The sequence below is a fragment of the Herpailurus yagouaroundi genome, unplaced genomic scaffold (genome assembly GCF_014898765.1).
Source record: "Herpailurus yagouaroundi ecotype Mexico unplaced genomic scaffold, PumYag 161, whole genome shotgun sequence".
NCBI classification, from domain to species: domain Eukaryota; kingdom Metazoa; phylum Chordata; class Mammalia; order Carnivora; family Felidae; genus Herpailurus; species Herpailurus yagouaroundi.
In genome coordinates, this window is record NW_024412402.1 from 14,036,232 (window position 1) to 14,042,231 (window position 6,000).

Below are 6,000 nucleotides of genomic sequence, written 5' to 3' on the forward strand. Positions count from 1 at the left end.
TCTCTGCAGCCTTGAGTTTTATTTACTTTAATAGCTACTAGTTATTTAGCAGAGCTGTTTATTTCTTTGACTCTAGTAAGTTTGGACTGATATTTTAAGAACTCATTAATCATCTCGAAAATTTTATTAATTACCTGTTTGTGTCATATATATACATACATATATATGTATACCTTATATACACATATATATGTATATTTATATATGCATACCTTATACACATCTTATATATACACACCTTATACCTTATATACACAAATATATATGTATTTATATGTATACTTATACACACAGACACATATATATATATGTATACCTTATACATACCTTATATATACATACCTTATATATACACATCTTATATATATACACACACACACACATATACATACATATATATATATATATATATATATATATATATACACACCTTATACACACACATATTGTCAACTATTGAGAATACATTTTCCAAGTTGCTTATGACTTTTTTAGTTTACCAAAGTTTTGGATTCTATATATGCAAATGCATTGATATTTTCTTTTGTGGGATCATCACATGCTTTTACATTTTGAAGTACTTTTCACTCAAAAGTAAATATTCACCTACACGGTCTTCAAGTTATTTTATATGAAGACGTTTTACACGTAATCTGCCCCAAATATATTTCGGTGCATTTTGTAAGATAAGGATATAACTTGAGGGTTTGTTTCTCTTCAACTGGCAATTTTCCAACATCCGTCCCCATCTCCATGATATTTTAAGTGTCCTATAGTGTATATGTTTGAACCTGTTTCAGGGCTACCTATTCCATTCAGATGTTTATATTTAAATTCTTCCCAATAAATGAACTGTCAAAGCAGTTTTCTGTTTCATCATCTCTCAGACTGGAAGACTTCTATCAGGGTGAGAGACAAAAATAACCTACTATTAAGGACTGGGCTGAGTTGTATTGCTGATTTTAGGTGTGATGAGACAGCTGCTAAAACTAGCTGGGTCTCAGGATTGGCCTTGATGGCTAAAGGGCTGAAATTGAATTCATAGGAGCTGAGATTAGGGCAGAAGATTCCACCTTAAGGCAACAGGGAGAGGCAACAGTCAAAGGGGTTAATCAAATAAACATCTGCAGGAGAGAGTCAAGACTCGGGTACTGACAAGACCACTTACAAATTCAAGTTTGAAGGGACCAGACTGGACTTGAGCTCATCCTCACAGAACTCGATGAAGACAGGAGCCAAAGCAGCTCCAAGAGAGGAAGACAGAATAGGAAAGTTGTGTTGGAACGGTGTGGGGGTAGGGGGGGTGAGGGGTATCCAAGCTCACCTCCTGAGCTGGCATAGGGACTCTGCATGGATAGACAGAGTGAGTCAAGGCCCAGAAGCACAAATTCATTTGGGTGCCCTTGCTAAGTTTATACTTCTCCCAGACAAATACATGACGAATGTATTATAGAGAACCGATGTGGGTCATTTAGAGTCCCCTCTTTTTCTCTGGTACAAAGATTGAGTTTTGACTGCGATGAACGGAGGGGAGACCTGCCTCAGTTCACCTTCTCCCAGGCAGCGGCAGAATCAATTCAAGTGGAAAGCATGAACAGCGAAGCAGCTCACTGAAGTGTGCTTAGTCCTGCGAAAGAGAAGAGGTGCCAAGGGAGGGAACGGGTCAATCTGACGATGCATGGTTGTCAAAAGAAAGAACACTTCCCCTTTCGAAGGTGCAGGGAGCGAAAGGCTGTGGCGTAATTGTGGAAAAACCTGTCAGCTTTCTCCTGCAGTTCTGATGGACCATCTGCACGGCACACAACTGACTAGTCCCCCGCTGCCACCACTCTGAATGGTCACACAAGCGCATTTCTGGGAGCGCGTAGGAAGCAACGCGCTGTGGCTGGAAACGTGGCCTTTCGAGTAAGCTGATCAGAGCGTGAGTCTTGCTACACCAACAGCTTGCTGTGTGATCTGGAGTAAGTTCCCTGACCTCTCTGAGCCTCAGCGCCATCCCCTGCAATGTGGGCACAGTAATTGTATTGACCTCACAGCGTTGTTCTAACACTATGTAAGAAAGCCCCTGTGGTCTATACATACGATACGTGAGTCTGACGACGTCGCAGCATTCAAATAAACGTCAGGCTGCGTTAGGAGGCGATATAAGGAATGCCAGCCAGAGAACTAACCCCGAGTTCAAATGGTAGCTCTCTTACTTGTTTGTTCTGATACATCCCTCTACGCCTCGTCTACCAAATGGGCATACGCGTACCGCGACCCACACTCCATAGTGCCGCAGCGAAGCTTTAATGAGATGATACATCCACAGAGGCACTTAGAACAGCGCCTGTCTCTGTAAAAGTTAGCTGATGTTCTTACACTCGTTTCAGTAGCCAGGACGCGCGGCTGAAATCCCCAGGTCAAAAGTCAGTAAGAAACTGAAAACGTGAAATCAGGGGAAACTGCTTCTCCTCCGGAAATACACTATAACCGAATCTGATGTTCCGAGTTGATTTTCCCACCCCTAATGGGAAATCCACATTGCAATAAAATGGATTCCTGTGGCAATGCTAGAGGCCTCCAGCATGTAATCACAGACAAGGCAGCACCCTCTACAACAGCTGGGATGACAGTTCTGAGGGTCTAGTGAGTTCATTCGGAGGGCACAGGGATGTCTTTTCTCTAGACTGTGACAGCAGGCATTCTCTCTCAACTGCTTTCTTGGAGGTCCTATGGGTGGTTTCCCAGCCAGGAGCCGGGAAACCTCCCTGCCTACTATAATCATCCCGAGGAGACCCTGAGTGTCCTGATTCCCAAGACCATGCATCTCTACCCACACTTTTCTGTTTATTGTTAAAACATTTTTTAGTGTTTATTCATTTTTGAGAGACACAGAGAGACAGAGCATGAGTGGGGGAGGGGCAGAGAGAGAGGGAGACACAGAATCCGAAGCAGGCTCCAGGCTCCGAGCTGTCGGCACACAGCCCGATGTGGGGCTCGAACTCAGGAGCTGAGATCGTGTGAGATTATGACCTGAGCCGAAGTCGGAGGCTTAGCCGGCTGAGTCACCCAGGCGTCCCACGCTTTTATTTTTAAATTCATTCACCCAACTTTCAAACATTTATTTCTGTGCCTAGGCCAGGGGCTAGGCAAATCAGGTTCCTGACTCATGGAGCTTACATTCTGGAGGGAGAGCCAATCGCTAATCTGGTAACCACACAGGTAAACATATAATTACAAATTGTGATCAAAGTACAAGATCATGTGGATCTGCAGGGGAAGACGGCCCCAGGCAAGTGGCGTCTAAGCTGATGTGAAGCATGAAGCAACACCAGCTTTGAGAATAAAATTTTTATAAACATTGGCTTGAAGGGGGGAGCCTGGGTGGCTCATTCGGTTGAGCGTCCGACTTCGGCTCAGGTCGTGATCTCGCAGTGTGAGTTCAAGCCCCGCGTCGGGCTCTGTGCCTACAGCTCAGAGCCTGGAGCCTGCTTCGGATTCTGTGTCTCCCTCTCTCTCTGCCCCTTCCCCGCTCATGCTCTGTCTCTGTCTCTCTCTCTGTCTCTCTCTGTCAAAAATAAAAATAGACATTAAAAAAAAAATCCATTGGCTTGAAGGAAGCAATCCACAAGGTTGAGGAAATTACTGATCGTGCCCTCCAGAAGTTATGCTGTTCTTAGTGAGCACGTGTCTAGCAATGCAAGAAGCCTGACTACCTACGCTTACCAGCCCTCGGTTAAAAGATACAAAGGTAAAAAAGCACACGCCAGTCCAGGACTGCCTACGACGAGGAAGGGAAAACAAGATGGCCGGTCACAGAGACTTTTCCATGGAGCCAGTTCCCCCTACAGCCCCTATTCTGCATCTCATAGACAGGGTCCTCTCTGGAGACCGGGCAGCCCAAAGCTCCGTCAACATGAGTAACAGAGGCCTTGGTGGTTGGGGAAGGGTGGAGACTATTGACCATAACATAGATGGGATGGTCCCTGCAGCTTGGATAGGAGGAGCCTCTGAGGAAGAAAGGAATGGAATCTTAAACTCCCAGATAGTCTACACAGAAGTTAAGATGTTCCTTCCAAACCCTTTTTCATCCTACACGAGAGCCAATTCAAGACTGGCCTGGTTCCATGCGACTTCCCTACCTCCCAGAGCACGTATCGTGTCCCTTGCGGTCTCCTACTTCCACGGCGCTGTGCTGCATTGTTCTCCAGTCACTTAATGAATTATTTTCTTACCCGCTCAGTATGATAGACTCCTCAAGGACAAGTACTATCCCTTTCCTTCCTTTGTATTCCACGAGGTGCTCCGTTTAGCATCGTGCCCAATCTAGGCATTTAACATATCAATGCCTGTTGGAGAACTGAATGGTTTAATTAATCCATATAGCTGTAAGGTTTCAATAGGTTAAAAAAAGAAGAAGGTGCTCTGAATATAACAAAACCGAGCCACCCCTGGCTAGGGCTAGAGAGTCACTTTAGGAGAGTGTGTAACATTGCGGATTGGTTATTTAAATGGAGGGCATAACGTCCTAGATGTGGAGACTGACATCTATCTAGGGCAGTTAGAGGGCTTCTTCACCTAGCAACATGTGATGGACAAGGAAGACCTTTGTAAGCCCTTCCATTTCTAATTCTGAGTCTGTAGGTTCGGACTTGTTGCCCTCTCAATCCCAACAGTCCATGTGAATGTTAGCCAAACCCTGGAACCAATGTTAGTTGGTGTGAATGTTAGCCAAACCCTGGAACAGGGTCCCGAACCGTCTCACTCAAAAGATGCTCTGAACATATCAGATCCCTCTAGGCTCTGGAAGAGCCTCCGCCACCGCCACCAGCACCCCCAAGCACCAAACCAAAGCATATTCTCAGGAACCACCAGGGTGCGGCCAGGGGGTTAATTTCACCGGCGCCGGGCTTACATGGGGGAGTGAGGAGAAAGAGAAACTGGTTGCCCGAAACAATTTGTTTGAAAGCAAAACAAGGAAGATTCAGGCCAAGGTACACATGCTGTTTTACCCTCTTCCTGTCTTAATAGAAGTACTGTAGCAGGTGACCGTTTTTTTTTTTTTTAATTCTATTTTTTTTAATGTTTGTTCATTTTTAAGAGACGGAGCGGGGAGCGGGGGGCGGAGATAGAGGGAGACGCGGAATCCGAAGCAGGCTCCAGGCTCTGAGCTGTCAGCACAGAGCCCGATGTGGGGCCTGAACCCACGAACCGGGAGATCATGACCTGAGCCGAAGTGGGAACGCCCAACCAGACTGAGCCACCCAGGCGCCCCCATCAGGTAACCTCTTGAGACAGTTTGGGGGAGCTGATTATTCTCATTTAAAAGTCCTAGCTCTTTCATTCCCAGGTAGGATTAAAGGACTCCTTTCTACCTAGTTCCAACAAGCTTTAGGAAGACACACAGGAACATAAAACTTGCCTCTCTGAAGGCGCAGATAGCCATCAAATACGATGTCACTGCCTCGGAAGCCGCTGAAACAAAGGGCCAGTCCTGTCCCAGGGTCCGGCAGCGGCCAGGCTGCGGGACAGAAAGGTCTGAGCCTCCGTGCAGAAAGCATCCATCACTCCCTGGACTCGTGCCCCAGCACAAAGGGCTTGGTTTTCTCTCGTTAGGCAGCGCAGTATGCCTCTTACACACCCCTGGTCACACTCCGTGACCTCCTCAGTTGGTGTGTTCTTTGTTTCCTCCCCTCCCTTCAGAGTAGCTCAGCCAGGACAGAACTGAAGCCCAGCTAAGTTTTCATTTTAAATGGTGGCCCCTCTCCTGGGAGTCTCAGATGAGTTTTCTGCCAGGCAGGTCACAGGCTTTCAAGTCAGAGAAAGTCACAGCTTTCCTACCTATCGTCTACCTGCAGGCAGGGAAAAAAAAAAAAAAAAAATACACGCAGCCTCCCCACAAAGAAATGGGAATGTGCTTTCCCGGGATGACTCCTACTGGTCCACCAGTTTGGAATTATTTTGCTTCCTTTGGACTGTTCTAGTCCTGCTTAGCACCTACCCCTGTGCTCACGGTGC

At 46.2% G+C, this 6,000-nt stretch overlaps 1 long non-coding RNA gene across 1 annotated transcript in view; it reads right to left on the reverse strand.

Annotated features, from left to right (window-relative positions):
* The window catches only part of LOC121035549 (uncharacterized), a 92,303-nt gene that overhangs the window by 38,137 nt on the left and 48,166 nt on the right, over positions 1-6,000 (reverse strand). The gene's annotated exons all lie outside the window — the stretch shown is intronic.